This window comes from Onychomys torridus, chromosome 18 (assembly GCF_903995425.1).
Source record: "Onychomys torridus chromosome 18, mOncTor1.1, whole genome shotgun sequence".
NCBI lineage: Eukaryota > Metazoa > Chordata > Mammalia > Rodentia > Cricetidae > Onychomys > Onychomys torridus.
This window is the reverse complement of record NC_050460.1, coordinates 39,203,074-39,222,304: the sequence shown is the minus strand read 5'-3', so window position 1 is coordinate 39,222,304 and position 19,231 is coordinate 39,203,074. Positions and strand designations below refer to the sequence as shown.

Genomic DNA, 19,231 nt, shown 5'->3' with positions numbered 1-19,231 from the left:
AACATCAAGAAAACAAACAACCCAATCAAAGATGGAGAATGGAATAAAACTAATAGATCTCAAAAGATGAAATACAAAAGCCTGAGAAATTTTTTGTTGTTGTTGTTTGTTTGTTTGTTTTTAAGTGTTCAACATGCTTAGCTGTTAGGGAGTTGCAAATTAAAACTACTTTTAGATTTCATCTTATTCCATTCAGAATGGCTAAAGTAAAAAAAAAAAAATAGATAACATGCTAGTGTGGCTATGGGGAAAGTGAAACATTTAATCAGTGCAACCTTTACAGCCATGAAGGAAATCAGTGTGGAACTTCATCAAGAAACTGCTAATAGATCTGTCACATGATCCTCTTACACCACTCTTGGGCATATAGCCAAAAGACTGACAATCTTTCTAAGGAGGTAGGTAGTTGATTGCTGCTCCACTCACAACAGACAGGATACAAACAGCCTAGATATCCCTCCAACTGATGAATAGATAATTAAAATGTGGTACATTTACACAATGGAATATTAATAAGCTGTTAAGAAAAAAAGAAGTTATGAATTTGCAGAAAAGTGGATGAAACTCATACAATCATGTTGAGTGGTAGCATAGACCTAGAAAGAGAAATGATGCATGCTTTTTCTCATTTATACATTTAGCTTTAAACCTTTAGAGGTGCATGCTTCATTTGGAATATTCATAGAGGTCAGAAAATTAGTGAAGGGTCCTGGGATTTAGGGGAGGGTATTTAATGGAAAGAAGAAAGAACATATTGATATAAAAAGGGAAACTTAATAAAGGAACAGGAAGGGTTAAATGGAGTGGGAGATGGGAGGGTAGTGCAGAGGAGGGAATATGGGAAGGCATAATTAACCCTAAGGACCTCATGAAAAACCACTACTGCAAAGTCTTCCAAGTCTTCCTGTCACTTAAATACACACGTATTTTAAAAGATCTTAAATGGAATTACCCTATCACGGAGTCACAATGTCCCTACTACCCTACTAGACACGACCAGCTAATAAGTGAAAACTCCAGTGTCAAGAATGGGTTTCCTCTTTAGTAGTTCTTGGGCATTGTGGTCCCATAAACCCTTACTTAATATGACAGGGTTTTTTTTTTTTTTTTCTAATGCTAAGACCCTATTGATGAAGGCACCACATACCTGAGTCACAGAATGCATACAAACCAAGCTGATACTGAACTGCACATCAAGAGTCTAGTAGAAGTACCTGGGAAGTGGTGGGTTCAGACAAGGATGATGGAGGAAATCTGTGTTTAACTGAGAACAGAAATGCAAGTTTGTGTGAGCATATACAGAAGGTGGATTTTAAAATGATTCCTGCCTTTGTTGTTTAATTTTTCATTTGAAACTGAAAGGACTACTATAGAGTCAGTAGAGTTCTGCAGTAGACCAATTAAAAAGCAAGTCTCCTCTTGTTTAGGGTCCCTCTGAGCAGAACAACTAAGGCATGTGAAAATATATCATTCGTCACTACACTTGACAGAAGCCAGCATTGGCATACAGCCTTCTGCATACAAACTGCCTTTATGATTTGCTTGGGAAGCAACAGGTTGTCAGGTATGGTGCCCCTTCATTTTCTACCTGGGCCGTAAATAATAAACTGAACCCACTGAAATTGCTACAACAGAAACTGGCATATTTGTTTTAAGCTGGGTCATTTTTCTCCAGGCATAAAGTTCTTGTTTGCTGGGAAGCACACTTACGGTTTTTTGTTGTTGTTGTTGTTGTTGTTGTTTTGCTTTGTTTTTTTTTTTTTTTTAAGGTAGTCACAGAGCCATCAACGTTGGCAGTATTTTTGTAAAAAACAGCAAGATGGGAATAAAACATATTTGCAGTCTCAAAGGAATGTGATAATCTTTTTTTAAAATTTTTCAGTAAAATGTTTTAATAATGCCACCATAGTTTTGTTGTTGTTGTTTTTAATTACTCAATTTGCTGTTGACTTTAAGGACCAGTGAAGACGCTCTTAGCACATTATACAACATACCTTGATAGTACTTCCATTACACGGAAGACATAGCTGAGAGCCACAGTTTACATCACCTCAGTGCCCCCTGAAGCGTCCGCTGTGGCGACTGGTGGGAAGGAGGCAGAACATAGAATTAGTTAGACCATATGTATTTCATTTATATACGATGCAGTTATTAATCTGAGTGACACATCGTCCCTCAGGCAGTTCCTAAGAAATTCTAAGTGTCGGAAACAGTTAAAAGAAGTGGGGAAATCCAAGTAAGCATCTCCCAGCTACACTTGATCCCACACAGTGCGTTTTAGCCTGTGGGTTTTAGTTCAGTCCCTGTGATGTTTTAAATGTCTGTAAACTTCTGGACTGAGTTTTGCTCTTCTACCGTGGTGCCTAGTCCCAAACACATAGTAAGCACTAAGAAAAATCGACTAGATGAACTTTAAAACAATACATTCAGTGAAGAATTTGTCTCCAAAATGTTCATCCCTGCAAGGACCCAGAGTCTGGGAGGGTTGGAATGATCTGCCTGACCACAGTCCTGTAGGGTACAATCAGCAACTGAGTTTTGTTCTACTAGGACCCCTCGCCCTTGCTCTTTTTCTGAGCTCTGCAAGAGAACTCATAGGGAACACCCATATCCAAGGGGGCGAAGTTCACAGAAGCATGTTTACCCGCAACTCGGGACAGCTGTGGCTGCCTTTGAAAAATAGGAGGGCCTCCGTGACAAATGGGCATTCCGCACGTGAGCAGACGGACACACCCGATCTGCGGCTCCCACAGACCAGCTCTAGGTCACCCCTGAGCACCCTCGGCCAGTCCCGGGACTCTCAGAGGCGAGAACTTGGCCACCCCTCCCAGGGTTGGATCGGTCTGTGTTGGTGGGCAAGTGGGGAGCTCCGTGTGGAAAGCGACCCGTGCCTAAGTCCGTCCCTGCACAGCAGGACGCCTTTCTGTAGCCGCTAGAGTGAAGACGCAGCCGGCCAGAGCTGGCGGAGCCTGAACAAAGGGAGCCAGCGGCCCAGAGGATGCTGCGCTCCCCACGCCCCACCCAGCGGGCCAGGACGCTGCCTGGCATGCAGGTAGCCGGGCTTTCGCTCTGCAGAGAACTGTGTGTTCGAGGCCAGCACACAAAGACTCACTTCCTGGAGGCCAGCCTCCCAGGCGGCCCTGCCCACCACTCGCGGTCGGTGGCATTCCTGCGGCCACCACCTGGACTCTTACAACCCCGGGTGCCAGGTACGAGGGGAGCAGAGGCGGTGCGGGGAGCCCTCGGAGCCGCTCGCCTGGTGGAGGCGGTGGCTGGGATTAGCACGCCTTTTTAGGCAGCCGCGCCGCCCCACGCAGCGGAGTCTGCAATCGCTGTGCGAGAGGCAGGCTCTGCGTCGCCAGAGCTTCCCCGCCTGCGCTGGCCGCCCGGCAAGCTGCGGGCTAGGGCGCGCGCGGGAGGCCGAGCAACTTCCCGATGCCCAGCAGCTAGGTGAGCCGGGACGCAAGACCGGAACCGGGAGGGCGGGCGTGCACGGGGCTCCAGGGCGGGACAGCCTCCGATCGCGGGCCCTCGGGGCCACCAGCAACCGTGCCACAGCCGCGCGGGCTGGAACAATGAGGCGCGCGGCGCGGGGCTGAGCGCAGCCACGCATCGGCTGGGAGGTCGAGCTGCAGCCGGCGGCCACTCGGTCGCGCGCTACCGGATAGGGGACCACGCCAGCACGGGATCGCCTGAGCCCCCAGCGAGGCCGCGCTTCCCAGGGCGTCCGTGTGAGTGTGGGAGCGCGTGGTGCGCGCGCCCGCCCGCGTGGCTGCCGGGGAATAAAATGTGACACGCACGAGTCTGACTTCGGTGCAGAGCACAGGCGTGGGGACAAGGTGAGTGAGTAGCGCGCGGTGTGCGGGGTCTGAGACCCGCCGCGTCTTGCGGGAAACGCCTTGGCCGCTTCGCTGAGCTACAACTCAGAGTTTGATGAGCTCAGCTGCCAGAAGCCAGCGCTGTGTAGGGAGAGCAGGACACTCCGAAGAGGGTGAGCGAAGGGAAGGGTTGCGCTTTGGGGACAGGTGGACACAGTTCACTCTGGGGATCCGACACTGTAGTGGTTTGATGTGATTTGCTTGTGAAAAGAAGTGAAGATTTTTTTTTTTTTTTTTTTTTTTAGCAAATTGCTCGACCCATCTGCATGCAAATTAGCGCTCTTACAGCTCATAGAGAGCATCCTGGCTCCCCCTCCGTCCCCCCCCCCACCGCCCCCCGTGTAGCTATGGTGTTTAGGTGTAGAGGGTTCTTCAGAAGCCTCCTCCCCCTCCCCCAAAGTCAGTGTTAATTCTTATGCACTTGGCTGGCGAAAACTCCGCGTCTGGGTTGTTTCACTTCCCATCGTGTAGCGTGGTTATGTGATGAATTCTTTTTAGTATGGAATGTGACATCTATCTCCTTTGGACCTGATGGTACTAGTGCTGTGGGACCAGTGAAGTTAAACTCATGGTTCGACGCAAATGAGGCTTTCCAAAGAGAGCTGAACAGTGTGTTTGGAGAAGCTGTGCTTTCCAGGAATTTAAATGAGACTTTTGTGATTGCCTTTCAGCGTCTCCCCCAGTGTTTCTCGGGGCAGAACTTCCAAAGCGGTGTTGGAATCCTAAAGCACTGTGGGGTGAGGAGTTATGCGTACCTGGATTTTAGTAAACTTCGGGGCGCGGGGGGGGGGGGGACGACGACGGCGGGAGGTCCTGCTGAAAATTTGATGAGAAATAGGTCGTATTTGGTGGAAATCATTGTCTCGGGTTACTGAGCGTTCTAGTATGTAGAGGCAGTGGTTCTGCAGACTGCCTTTCTGGGTGAGGAGACTCCTAGGCTGACTTAAACGCTGCACTTTCTGCACGCAAAAAGAAAAAAAAAAAAAACTAACAGGAGTTAGCTTTTCAATCTTTATTTTTCCTGGGAGTTACTTGATAGTTGACTTTCAAAAATTCTGATCAATATTTTTTACCATTTTGAAATACAGCGTATGAGTCGGGGAGGATTTCAGTAGCAGAGTGTTGGGGTGGTAAATTTGGGGTAGCTCTTCTTTTCAAAGGAAAAGCGACATGTGGCCATTTAGCCACCTTTTCCATCACTATTTTTCTGGAACTGACAACCAGCCCCCCTCCCACCTCCCACCTCCCATCTCCCCATTTTGTTCTAATGTGTTAGAAAAACTATCAGCAATGGTAGTTGGGTACTGTAACTGAAGAAAAGAAAAAAATAATAACGGGGTGGGAGGAGACTCACATGCAGAAGTTCTCGATCTACTTCTCACAGTTCATAGAAATTGGAGCATGCTGCATCCCCGTTTTGCTCAGTGAAGATGATGTTTCCTGGGTTTTGAGCTCAGTCCTCTTGGGAATTGTGACATGGGTCCTCTCCTGACAGAGCTCTGAACTCCATGGTTTAGGGTGCTGGTTGGTGTACATAATTTTGAATTAAAGGTAAGGATGAAGACATGTACCTGGAGGACCTGGGCTGAGATACTTTCATATCTGGAAATGTGTGAATGATCGATTGTGTAGAAAGGGACAGTCATCTGTGCTTAGTTCTGACCATGAAAACTAAGAGAGAATGGATTCGAGTTTCTGAGGGCAGCCAAGCCAAGCCATCAGGACAGATCAGATGCAGTACTAGTTGCAGAGATATCTCATACTTATGCCCTCGTTTCTAGGGCTCCTCCTCATTTTCTTCTTCTTTCTCCTTCTCCTCTTCCTCCTCTTCTTCCTCCCTCCTCTCCCTCCTTCTTCTTCGGAGATGGTTCTCTTTCTGAGCAGATCGATAACTGAACCCCTATCCTTTAGTTGCAGAATGTATCCAGTGATTTTTTTTTTGATACGCACTGGCACACTCGGACTAGCACAGCCCCTGCTTAGATTAAATAGGTCTCAGAGAAACTTGCAGATATTTATTCCTTGGGAAATTCTTAATCTGCAGGTTTTCTGCCTCTTGCTTCTGATACTCTGAATAGAAATATCTCATGCATAATAGGATGTCTTGTTTTAAACATGGATTTCTCTTTAAGTGTACTGTGTGATTGTGTTTTTCCTCCTTTGGAGTATTCTGGAGTACTACCTTAAAATTTAATTGCTTCAATTAGTGTTTAATTCAACTTGCTTAAGTGTCTAAGCAAAAAGAGTTCCTTTTGTGGTCACTAGATAGTAAGTTTTAAAGCTGTTTTAAGCCTTAAAACTCAAAATTCATGCTTTACCAAAGATGAGACTCTTATAAGTATGAAAAAAACAGTTGCATGGAATCAGACACTAATTTTGGAATCAGGTGAGAACAGGTGCACATTTACACAGAAATTTTCAGTGTTTTTAGCACCAATTATTCATGCCAGTGCCAAGAACTAAATGGGCTATGGATGATGACCAGCTACTGTTAGCAAATTAACATACCTTCAGTTTAATAAAGCTCCTTTTATGAAAGCCCACCATATACCACTTTTGAGAGATTTATCGCATGTTAAGTGCCAAGGCTACAGCATTTGGGGTGGGGGAGGTTGTATTTATTAGGTCTCTTATCAAATCTGAAGTTTATCATGATCTGAAATTCCCAGAACCCCTGTGAGTGGATAGGGAACAGCTGCAGTGTGGAATGTGTGCCTGGAACTTACCCAGTCTGCATTTGGAATGTATTAAAACAAGGACGAGGCTGCCCTCAGGCTTTGCAGGGACTGGCGATCTGGTCCAGCACTGCCAGTGATCCTTACGTGGCTATGTGATAGGAAATGACACTTGAGGCTTGCCTCCCCCCCCCCCCCCCCACACACTCTCAAGCATACTGTCTCTACACAACTGTTCTAAGCCTTTCCTGCCTGCCTCCTGCTGTCCCCGTGTTCCTCTTTAGGAAAGAATTCCAAATTCAAGGTACAATTTGGCCTTAGAGAGATGGAAGAGTCTGAAGACTGGGTTTAACATTTTGTAATGGGCTTTCCTGAAGAACAAAGTGATCAAGAAAGCTGGCGGTCAGTAGCCTTGCAGTGACTTATCCTGGAGGAAGTCTCCCTGCACCAGACTTCAGTTTCCAGGTCTATAAAGGAAAAACAGGGACTGAATCTACTCCAAGTTGACTTCTGGTGCTGGATTCCTAAAATCAATAATTTAATGTTCTGGTGTACTTAAAATCGGTTTTCCCTGCAGCTCCCGGAGAAGGTATCAATCCAAGGAATCATAACAGCAACTGATTTGCAGGTATTGTGGGCCACACCCTGCCATTTGCTTTGCATAAGTTATCTGAGTACCTAGGAAGTGTTCTTACCCTGTTTTAACAGTGTGCAGACTGAGCCTCAGAGAAGTGAAATGTCTCGACAGCATTGGAGCATTTGCCCAAAGCTCATGCTGCTGGGCTGAGCTCCGCTCTACAGAAGAACACGGATGGCCACTGTAATCATCATGTCAGGCCAGAGAGTGTTGAGACTGTGAGCTGTCACCTTCTTTTCCATTGTGCTAGAGCTGCTGGGTGGGGCAGGTGCACCAGGGTGAAGAAGGCAAGGGCCCTCAGAGACCCTGCAAGCAGGAAGACATTTTCAAGCTAGAACTTTTTAAATGGATTATGGCATTTCAAGAATCCAAACCAGCAGTAGTAGGATGAAACTGTGCTTGATATGAAGGACACCATATCGAGTGAAATTTTCAGGAAGAGATTTGGGTTGAGATTGGAGAAAAAGGAGACATCTGCTTTGAGTTATTGGGGAGTGAAGAGCAGGCTTTCAGAGCGTAGTCTCTTGGGACGTTTAGAAGTATATTGGCAAAAGCATCAGAAGGTTCGCTGTACAGTGGAACCTGCCATCTTGATTACCAGTCTCTGTTTTCATAACTTTATTGTTCACATATTGAGTTCTGATCAGTGCTGCTTCTGGATCAGTTTGAGCCCCTGAGAGGAAAATGCTTTATTAAATTTCAAACAATTGGCTTTGCCTGTTTGAATTATACAGATTCTTTCAAGTTGAGGCTCTTGCTGTGGTTTCTAAAATGGCTTTAAATTAAAGTCTGGGAAGGTGAGCCTCTTATGTAATCCAATTACTTTATTATTCAGGAATAAATCTGTAAAGAAGCTTCCATGGGAACATGGTGGTAATGATGATTTTTATGAATGATAGTATATGGCTGTGGCTGAAAACTTAGTTAACGTGGGATTTGTTCATGTTGGTTCACTCAAGTGTAAGATGAATCCATAGTGTGTGATTAAAAGAATGAATTCATTTTTGCTGTTGAGGAGGGAGCTAACTATGTAAACTATATTTTAGATTAAAAAAAAAAAATCCTATTAGCATCTCCATGTGAAGTTGGGCATGGTGGTAAACACTTGAAATCCCAAGCTAGCATGCACTGCCTCATATCCTACTGGGGAGGAGCAGGGGAAGAAGAAAGAGAAAAGTCATTTTCATATGAAAAAGTCAACTGCCTTTAAATAGACACACATTTCCCCAAACACACTCTCACACAAATAAAGGCAGAATAAGTTTCTTATTTGTATCTTAAATCAGCAGTTAGGAATGAGAACCGAATTAAGGTATTTGGTCTGGGATTTACAACGGTTAAACAAACTAATCAGGACTAGAATTTGGCCCTTCTTGCTGAGAGATCATTCCTTTTCTTATAACAGTTCTCTCTGACAGAATTCCGTGCTCCAAATTATAAGTGGCTTATAGGAAGTTACCCAAGTGGGTAGGGTTTAGAGAACCTAAATTAGTTTCCTATCAATGGGACCTATATGGAAGCATGTGTGTTAGTTTATGTGTGTGTATAATTGTGGGGCACATGCCTGTGAGGATTCTTAATAGCAGTCAGCATCTTCCAGGTGCCTTTGGTGGTTTGCAAACTGCTTTTGACTGGGGAAACTAACTCTGGAGAGGCCCTGGGCAGGGCACCCAGTGGAGTGGCCTCAGACTGAAGACTAGACCGCTGCTCCATGTAAGCTATTTCCCCAGGTGACAGACTGAGCCATTTATTTCAGATCAACATGAAGTTGGTCAAACAATGTAGGTGACTCAGCCTCTCTCCCAGGGACCAAAATGCTGTTTGAAGTTGTCCTGAATCACAGTGTCTTCTAGCTCACTGTAGGTGGTAGCACGTTAAAGAATTTAAAACGGTGAGCCCAAGACTTTTGTTTTCTAAAATACTACACTTCCTAATTCTCACAGGAATTTTTTGAGTACACTGGTTTATGAGTACGTGGCAAGTGGGTCAGTGTTAACATTTTGAAAAACTCTGTCTAACTGTAATATGCACGTGATTAAGTGTGGGTATATAATTTCCATTTTTCAAAGGGAACCTCCCAACTTGACTTATAGTATAATTAAGAGTTATTCTGTTTTGCATTTAGAAAATTAGTAGAGAGGAGACTTGAACTCATTAAGTAATTTGTCCAGTTTAATAAGGTTGGCCCTCTGCATCTGTAGATCCTAAAATCTGTTTGGAAACAATTTTATAAAATTGTGTCTATTCTGAACATATATGGACTCCTTGGAATCATTCATAAATGACTCAGTATTACACATGCATAATCTAAAGATGACTGAGATAAGACAAAGAATAAATGTAGTTTCTGTGCATATACTGTCATTTGAAACGCGGGACCTGAGTATGCAGGTGGTCTTAGACCAGTGGTTCTCAACCTTCCTAATGCTGTGACCTTTAATACAGTTCCTCATGTTGTGGTGACCCCCCTCCTCAACCATAAAATTATCCTCATTGCTGTTTTACAACTGTAATTTTGCTACTGTTACGGATCATAATAATGTACATATCTGTGTTTTCTGATGGTCTTAGGTGACCCCTGTGGAAGGGTTGTTTGACCCTAAAGGGGTTGTGATCCACATGTTGAGAACCACTGTCTTAGAGCAGATCTGGCAGTTCATGCATCATAATAGCAGTTTTAATGCCATTCAAGAAACTATTACATTAATCATTTGAGGTGAGGGGGTTTCAAAAACTGACTTAATCATATAAAGAACAAATACCTATATGGTATCTTTTAAATAATGTGACTTATGTGCTTCATTTTACTCTTTGTACCATGGAGTTAAAATATATCACACTATATTATAATTATACCCTAGCAATGCATCATTTGGTCAAAGAGAAGCTTCAGTGCACATTACTCAATATTCCTCTTATGGAATAGTTAAAAGAATTCTCTACCAAGTTATCTGTGTTGTTTCTAGATGGTGTGCTTAACCCAGTAATCTTGCAGAACTGATTGAGCTTAATCAGGTGTGTGGTGTGCCTGTTGTATTGGCAAGACTAACTTATTTTACCTCAAATCTCTGTGTATAGATTCAGTCCAGATGACTGAATCTACTTGGAATTTAGCAGGATAGATGTGGGATACGGCAGATGAGTGTATGGTGTTGAAACTTATAAAAATGATCTTTGGAGTCACCCTGTGAGTGATTTACCCAATACTCTGGGGAATAGCATGTAGTGCCCGAGAAGCCCGTAGGTCCTGGCTCTGTGATGCTACAATGGATAGCCAGGTTTCTGCTTCATTTAGAAAGCAGACTCTCTTTCAGAAGCCATTGGTGGGGTCCTTCCTCACCAAGCTAGATGGCATACCTAGAGCAATTAATTTGCTTCTTAGGATCCACATTTCCTAGGAACCCAGATTGTCTTCCTTCCCAAATAACAATTCAAGTTGTATATAGGATGAGAGGTAGGTATGCGTCAATACCGAAGCAAATTCATACACATTTTGGGTTGCTTGCTTGATTTTTGTTGTTGTTGTTGTTAGTATTGCAAGTACACAAGGATTAGCAATTTCAGGAGGCATTTAAACACACCTCTTGAAAGATCTAAGACCTTGGTAATGTCTAGTGTTCACATCCTTTCTATAAGACAGCATAATATTTGCAAAAATCTGCATACATTATCTAGGTGTCCTTTAAATCATCTCTAGATGACATGTACCCAATAAAGATAGTTATAATGCATATATTAAGGAAAACAATCTGTGTTCAATATATATGTGACTTTTGGTGGGGGAGGGTAAGGGATATTTTTCACCCGTAGTTTGCTGAATCTGTAGATCTAGAGGCTATATATCGGCCCGTTGCACTGTCTGGCTTTTCTCAGAGCTGTAGAGTGTTGCTAAATGGAGAAATGTTAAATATTTTGCCAGTGCCACCTGTGCTGGAATTATAAATACACCATTTGGTGACTGTTCATGAATGGGATATGTTTGCAGAAAACATGGAGAAACGGATGTCACCACTTCATCAAGCCTTCTTTTGCCCCTTTTTGTCATTGTCCCCAGAGTTCCTGTTTGGTTTCTAACAGGCTAGATGCATGTTCTCTTCCTGAATACATTATTATTTAATCAAAATGACGAATAATGTAGCATATTTTCTTGCAGAATTAAGGTAAAATTAAATAGGAATGGGAAGTATTGGTTGCACGTTAACGTTGAAAATGTCTGTAGTTGTTCATCATGGAAATTTTTGTACTGAGAGTTGACAACTCTAGAATTGTTATTACCACAAGAGCTTAGTTTTGTCATTGGGTGGACATCCTAGGTTTTTTCTTTTTGCTGACTGCAGATATAGCTCACAAGTAAATTTTAAAGAGTTCTAAAAGCTACCATGTTGTGTTTCAAATCATGAAAAGTGCAGAACAAAAACACAATGAGTGGAATTTGTATTTCCAACTGAATTTATCTCGTATGAACTTTGAATTTGGGATAACTTAGTATTGGCAAATGGATACATAGTTATAGAAGCAATTTTGCACAACCTAGTTTTCTTAGGAAATATGGTAGAGAAAGTATCGAAGCATGGAGGTCAATTGGGGCTGATTCTTTGGCACTTTTATCTTCTTAAAGAGGTTTGTCTTACAATGTGGAAATAAATGGAGATTCTGAAAACCTAGTCCAGACTGCTCCATGACATTAGCCTCCTAGCTTATACTAGAGTGTGAGGAGCAACTTGGTGATATCTTTTTACTTCACTGAAAATGAAAATGAAAAGTTTTCTTCCAAAGGTAGAAAGATGTCTGAAAATTTAGTAGAAATTTTTAGGGAGAAAAAGAATGTGGGGCTAGAGTGATTGCTCAGTGGTAAAGAGTGCTTGCTGCTCTTGTGGGTTACCTGAGTTTGGTTACCAGCTCCAACATTGTAAGACTCCCAACCACCTGTAACTCCAGCTCCAGAGGAGCACATGTGCTCCTCTAGCATCTTTAGGCAGAAAAATAGAAAATTGTGGTGAAAAAGATGGAAAGGAAATGTGATTCAGATAATAAGGGTAACAGGCAGGTTGTTTAATAAAGGTTAGCTGTACTCAGATTGTGCTGTATGAATTTGGGATTCCCCTAAAGCCAAAGCTGGCTTCCATCCAATGCTAGCTGCAGGTGCTCCATGCAGAACCAGACCCGAGGCAGAAAAGCCTACATGCAGGGAGGTTCTATGGCCACCTCCTGAGGAGGAAGCTGTGTCTGCGACCTGCTCCCAGCAACTGCAGCTTCTCCACACACAGCATGCTCTAGGGCAAGAGCTATTTAAGGGTTTTGGAATATGTGATTTGCCCCCTGTGCTCCTGAAGCCCCTTTCCTATTCTAGACAGCAACATTGATGGTTTCTGGAGGGTGACTGTTTCTTGGGCTTCAATTTCAGGGTCCCATATCCTTTAAGGAAAATATCAAGGAGAAACGGCTCCTATTTACGAAGGATGAATCCAGGTTGCCTCTGTCTCTCCCATCCTTTAAGACTGTTTGTCCATCTATTTTCACTTCTGCATGCTTACGGGGGCACAGTGGGGGTACGCTGACGCATGGATACATTTAAACATTTGTCTCTTTCCTTTGCTTTGTGTCCCCTCCACCCCCCAGCGCTCCCGTTTACATTACGTCTGCATTCTGTTTTGTCAGTCACCTTATCATGTGACTTTCTGCCCTCCTTGGGTATCCCAGCCATTCTCCATGGCATGCAGGGCCATGCCCAAGTGTGAAGTGCTTCAGGACTGGGCCAGTTCATGGTCTCCACAGTCCACGGTCTCCATCTTTTTTTCACTCTCCTTCTAGCCCATTCTCCTTTCAGGCTGTTTTCTCTCCTTTTTAACTCCAAATAACCCTGGTCATTTCATGCTTCCTCTCCCCAATTCCAACCCCCACCAATTCATGTTAATTTTTCCAAGACCCCCCCCCCCCCCACACACACACACACAGAGTGTTGATGACTTTTCTGTGGATGCATTTGCCACTGTCTTACAAGTGCCTTTTCCCTTCTGTCCCTTTCTTGGTTATAATTAAGGATTTGTGTTCCAGCCACATAGCCCATGGTGTACATGCTGCTCCACAGCTCAGTAGGTGCTTCATGAATGTTTGTTGAATGAGTAGCCCTGAGCATCCCAGTAGACTGAAATGAGGGCTGCCCACTCCTAAAATGTGGGTTCTGAAAATGGAGGGGTGTAGGCAAGATAGATCGCCTCTCTTATTTTGAGTCAAATCCCCATGGATATTGCTCCCCACTTAGAATAGAGTAAAAACGATGGGCCCAAGGCCAGGTGGATCTTTCTTACTATAGGTTATCTTGTGCTTGAGAGTTTCTATTAATGACTTTGGAGAGACACGTTCATTAGCAATGTTGTGAAATCAGCGTTACACCATTCAACCTTAAAATTTTTGTGGCAATTGTGAACCTCAAAGAGAAACCTGAAATGCACATTTCTTTCTGTAATCATTCTAAATAAGGTTGAATGGCTTTGTTTCTCTCTCCAGCAACCCATTCAGAACTGAAGGACATGAGAAACTAGCAAATAATTACAACATAAATTGGGTAGGATCTGCCTGTGGAGGATTTATGATGGCACATCATCTAGGATTCATAAATGCTGTATTAAATCCCAACAATTAGGACGGCACACAGTACCAACACCTGGCCAAGATAATAAGGCAGCATCAGTGCAAATGGGCTCAGCAGCGTTTTGTTATTAGGCTGCATATTTAATTCTTCCTGCCCAAGTACCATCCACGAATAGCTATTAGAATATGGGAAAATTACTTTCAAGCCTCCGAAGAATTATATATATATATATGCGTGGCTTTGACTCTGAGTTCAGTTCAAGCCCAACTACAGGTCAGGAACCTGACACACCTTTAGCCTACAGCCTGAGGATGCGCTGTGATGTTCCCACCCCAGCACAGTGTCAGATGCACAGCTCTGACCTTATGCTGCCAATGCTTCCCACCGAAGCCAGATACAGTGGTGAGGGGCTGAGTCAAGGGTCAGTGTATACTAGTGTGGGTCAGTGGGCACCACCATGGCCTGTCGGATTCTTTCAGGAGCTCTCTGTGTATCTTCAGGGTATCTTCCTGGACTCCCGCATCTCTTAGTCCTAAGCACTCTGCATTCCCCTCCCCAGGATCTGGGTGGTTTTATTTTGGCTTTTGAAATTTTGCTGTCTCCCCCAAAAGGTCAAGTTGAAACTGGGAGCTTGTCTGAGACATGTGATTTAATTAAAAGGGTTATGCCAGTCACTCTCAGGCTACAGCAGATGTTAGCACTGCTGGAAGTTGGAGACACTGAATGACTGTTGAGTGGGAAATTACGCATTTGCTAAATCGCACAGGTGGAATCTAAAACAAAGAAAAGTGCTTGGAGCATTTCTAGAAATTGCTTCCCTGTCCATTTATGATGGACTCGACGCTGGGACTGGCTAGGAGTGAAGAGGAGAACCGAAGTGGACTCATCACACCGTGGAAATCATTTTACTGGCATTCATAATCACTTTAAGTGAGTGTTAATGGCTTTGTGTGGGTTAGCTATTAACCGTTATCCTGCAGGCTGTCACAGTCCGCCAGGGCTGCTGTCTGATGGCCCCACCAGCACCTGAGCTGTGACCCCTGTCTTCACAGCACAGCACAGACTCAACTGGCCTTGAATTCACACACCAAGAAATTGATGCTTCTAAGTGAAGAAAGCCAGTTCCACTCCGAGGAGCCTGGGTGGGTCTCAGAGCATCTGTGTGTTGCTGTTGTTTATAGTCATAGGCAAAATGTGGAACCCTGGAAAAATTATTTCGTGTTTTGTAATAATCTTAGATCTCTGCACACCCCGAGCCCTTTTCATTTTCTTTCTGAGTCATGCTATGCCAGCTTAATAGGCCTGCCTCGCCAGCTGGTTTCTGTGTACTTTTAATTATGTTGTTGTCCGTAACAAGGGTTTGATAATAGGATGTGGTTAGAGAAGTCTTCTACTTTTGTTCTGAAATACTGGTGCCAGCCAAGAAAGCTTCATCCCGCACTAAAGCCAACCCATCAGCCAGAGAACACTGCAGGAAACCCATGAGCATGGACACTGACAGTGCCTTCCAAAGGATGCCAGGCATGGCAGAAAGAGGGTGCTGGCCTTGGCATCTCTCTACTGACAGGCCAGTGGACACTGTGCCCGTCTATTGCTGGATTTTCTTTTTGTGTTTTTCGACTACCTTCTAATCCCTGGGCAGTGAAAACGAATATAATGTGGGGGCTCCCTAGAAAATGGGCAAAATAGGTTGATCAGCGAGAAGTCTTGCCATTGTTTGTGCTCATGATCATCTGTGGTAATTGGAAATTTCAGCATTTTGGGCTCTGCTAGTAAATTTACTATTAACCATTAATTTCACACATCACAATAGTGCCCTTTGTTCAGGGCGGGGGATATAAAAGCCTTTTCTTTGGAAAGTTAGGATGATGTGTACTGTGGGAGTTAGTCTCAGTGCTTGTCTCTCTGTCTGTGAAAAAACACTGTGAGTTGAAATTAACCATCTCCTCCCGATTTGCTTTTGGTTACAGTGTTTTTTTCACAGCCATAGAGTCTTGACCAAAACAACTGGGATCAAAGAAACTGTGTTATACTAACAGTGGGCTCCTTATAACCTACACTCCTTATGTGTATTAGTGTTTTGCCACATTGACGACTGTTGCTTGTGCAGGTCAGAAGAGGGCATTGGATCATCTGGAACTAGAGTGGCAGATACTTCTGAGCCACCATTTGGGTGCTGGGAACCAAATTCAAGCCCCATACATGAACATCCTGTGCTCCTAACTGCTGAGCCATCTCTACCCAGCCCGTACACTCTTTAAACTTATTACCAACTTACAGTAGAAAATAATGCACTCCAGTAAATAATGTATTTAATGGGTAGCTTTGGGGGGGTTTAGAGTTTTTGTTCTTTAAGTATTGTCTACTGATTCATACTCTCCGGTCATAAGTAAATGCTTTTGGGAACAGAAAAGTACATTTGAAGGTTGGAAATTCCCTCCCTAAGAACAGAGATAAGTTGACTGAATGAGTGAATGGTGTTTCCTTATATTGGGTTTCCTCAGAAGTCTGCAGTCACTTTTTCCCTCCACTGGACTTTCTTACTGGTCTATGATCTTTCTCTAGGCCACCACAGCACTACTTCAGTGATGGCGACACGCTCCAGGAAGCATGGCCAGCAGGGTTATTGTTGCTTTGGGACCTGCACATAGATATTTAGTTTATTATGGCCAGTTCTAAAAATTTATGACCTATGAAAAGTTTATTTTCAGAGTGGAGCCGAGGTCAGAATGAGACTTTTCACCAGAAACCTGTGTCACTGAGTTCTCCCACCTGTGAAAGTGCTTTGTAAGCTATAGAGGGCAGCCATGGAAGAAAATTAGAGACTCACTTTTTCCCCACCTCCATTTCGTGTTCTTATTGGTTCTCTTCTTCCCCCTCTTCTTCTTTTAAAGTAAATGAAAACAAAACAACCAAACAAAGAATTAAGTACATTCTAAGCTTTGGGCACTGTCTCTGTACCATAAGGCTCTTTTGTGGCGAGCAGTATTTTGAGGGGCAAGCCAGAACACCTGCACAGGACTCGAGGTCAGCATTCTTGTTCCCATTCAGAACACACCAAACTAGTCAAAGGGGATGGAGTTGACTGCTACCTAGCCCATATAGCTTCAGCAGCCTGGGTTAAGCCACATGGCATTTTTTCTTCTACATTAACTTTTTGGATAATGCCTTGTTCTGGGAAGGGACTTGTGGTTGATGTCACTTAAAAGCCCAATGGTGGTTTTGAGGGAGAAACAGCAGTAAAGCTTTGTGGTAGAAATCCTCCATTTTGCTTCCTCCTCAGACCTCCAGTGCATAGTTTTAATCCCTTACCTCCAGTGCACATCTGGTCCTCACTGAAAACAGCCCTTTGAAATGCAATGCCTCTTAGCAGCCAAGGGCACTTTCCTGGCCCCTCTTTCCTGTTTGTACAGTGCCCTAGAAGATCAGACCTGCCAGGAGCTACAGCCTCTTGTCAAAGAGGTCATTAAAAATGAGATGAGCCAGAGAGAGGCTTGGCAGCTATGTGAAGCTTGTCCTCCTGTTGTTTTCGTTAAGGTTATCATAGGTGACTTTGCCATACTCCTTCCTGAAGCTGCAAGTTGGGCTGACGCATCCTGCGAGGTGTGTTTAGCATGCAGTGAGCGAATGGCAGAAGGTCAGCAGAAAGATGCATGGAAAAGCAGGGTAGGTGAAGGGGGTCAGTCATCAGTCTCCAGGTGTCTATCTCCAGATCCATTGCTGACCTTGCAACAGTGGTGGGGTTGTTGTAGTGTGGTACTGGAGATGGAACCCAGGTCATACATGCAATATGCAAGTGCTTTATCCATAATCTATAGCCTCACAATAGGGGTATAGCTGCTTGTAAGGTGCTGTAAGCCAAGGAAGGGACCTAGGAAGCCCAGGGAAGGTCTTAGGAAAACTGAGGACATGTGTGCCTGGCATCCCGTGTGGTTTCCAGGATTGAAGGGAAAGGCTGGTTTTGGTAGAGGCATTGGGAGGTAGAATTTGAAGATTGTGGTCAGACGGACATCTGTGGGTCTTTTGCTAACTCCAATCAGCATGCTGAACATTGTCTGTGTGGGAAACTTCCCAGAGTGCCAAACCACCAAAGCACACCTGGAATGCAGCTTCTCCTGGATTTCTCTCAGGCATGTGCTCCAGTATGAAGATTTCCTAAGACAGCTCCTGGGCCATGGTCTGAAGTCCAGTGAGTCTTGGGTAGAACCCAGGATGGTGTATTTTAAAGACAGCTTCTTCAGGATTTCAAGGCGGCAGCAGCAGCAGCAGCAGCAGCACCAAACATTGGGAACTGCTGTTTTGCAGCTTCTTGGATAGCCACAAGAAAAGAAAGAACAAGCCCTTGATAGAAAAGATCTTCCCAGCTTCTCTTTATTTTACACACAGTCAGTGTGGATCTCCACAGTTGCCTGGAAAGGTTGCAAGCAATTAATTATTCTTCTTAGTTTACAGTTGAGAGAATGCATCTTCAGATGGCACAGGTTAATTAAGTAGCACCAGGTCTCCCCATTAGCAATTGCCAGACCCAGACTTCTGGGTATTTTGCCAGTGTGCTTTTCTTGGGTGCACAGTAGCTGCTGCCAACATGTTGTGAGGATGTCACCGCATGGTGGCCTGCTTCAGCACCGGTCTCCGAAACATGGTGTTTTCAACTGTGGGGAGGACTCCCTGTGCTTGTCAAATAAGTCTGAGTTCCTTTGGAGTAATCCCTTAGAGTTCATAATGAGCAATCTCATTTTTGAGATTCCTCAGTCTCCATTCATACAGCAGCAGATCCTAAGCCTCGACCACATACTTTGTAACATTTCCACCCACAGGGAACTACATTATATGAGAGCGAACCCTTTGACATTAGAGCCCCTAGGGATGGCCATAACCATTTTAGTTTGTGAAAGCACACACTAAGGTTTTGGCACAGTCCTGAACATGACTAGTGATACACTCCTTAGAGCACCTCTTTATCATTAAGTGGCATATGACTGTAGAACCAGGATGACCTGGAACAGCATCCATGAGCCCATCCAATCAGTATCATTGGATGATGGCCTCACTCACACAAGTTAGAGTGCTAGGGACTTTAAGTACTTCTCTCTCTTCTCATTGTGTGGTGCCAGAATAAAACTGAGAAGGAGACAGTGAACATGGCGCCAGACACCTGTGTTTTCATCTTATCTGCATCCAGCTAGCTGGGTGACCCTGTGTACCTTGGTCCCTCTCTCCATCTCTCTTAGAAAAGAATGCTGAAGTTTTGTAAAATCTGCTCCAAAGACTGTAACCCCATCAATAGCACGTTCTTTGGTCTAGGACAAAATATTTGCATGTAAGTCATGGACTCTTGGTTCTGCCCTTGCACTCATGTATTTGGGGCCTGGGACAATAGGAATGCATTTTGCCTGTCAAATTCTTTAGATTTAAATAGCTCAGCGATTTGGTTGGCCCAACATTGCTT

The 19,231-nt window shown here is 44.1% G+C and overlaps 1 protein-coding gene across 6 annotated transcripts in view; it reads left to right on the top strand.

The window, feature by feature from the left end:
- Window positions 1–2,929: 2,929 nt before the first annotated feature.
- The window catches only part of St6gal2 (ST6 beta-galactoside alpha-2,6-sialyltransferase 2), a 68,719-nt gene continuing 52,417 nt past the window's right edge, over window positions 2,930–19,231 (top strand). For 2 of the 6 annotated variants that reach the window (XM_036168227.1, XM_036168222.1), the window contains exon 1: window positions 3,310–3,839. The gene's annotated coding sequence lies outside the window, so the exon portion shown is untranslated. Of the gene's footprint in view, window positions 3,210–3,309; window positions 3,840–3,956; window positions 3,992–4,586; window positions 4,616–19,231 lie in introns of those variants that run through there. The other 4 variants (XM_036168224.1, XM_036168223.1, XM_036168226.1 and 1 more) reach the window with 4 other exon arrangements.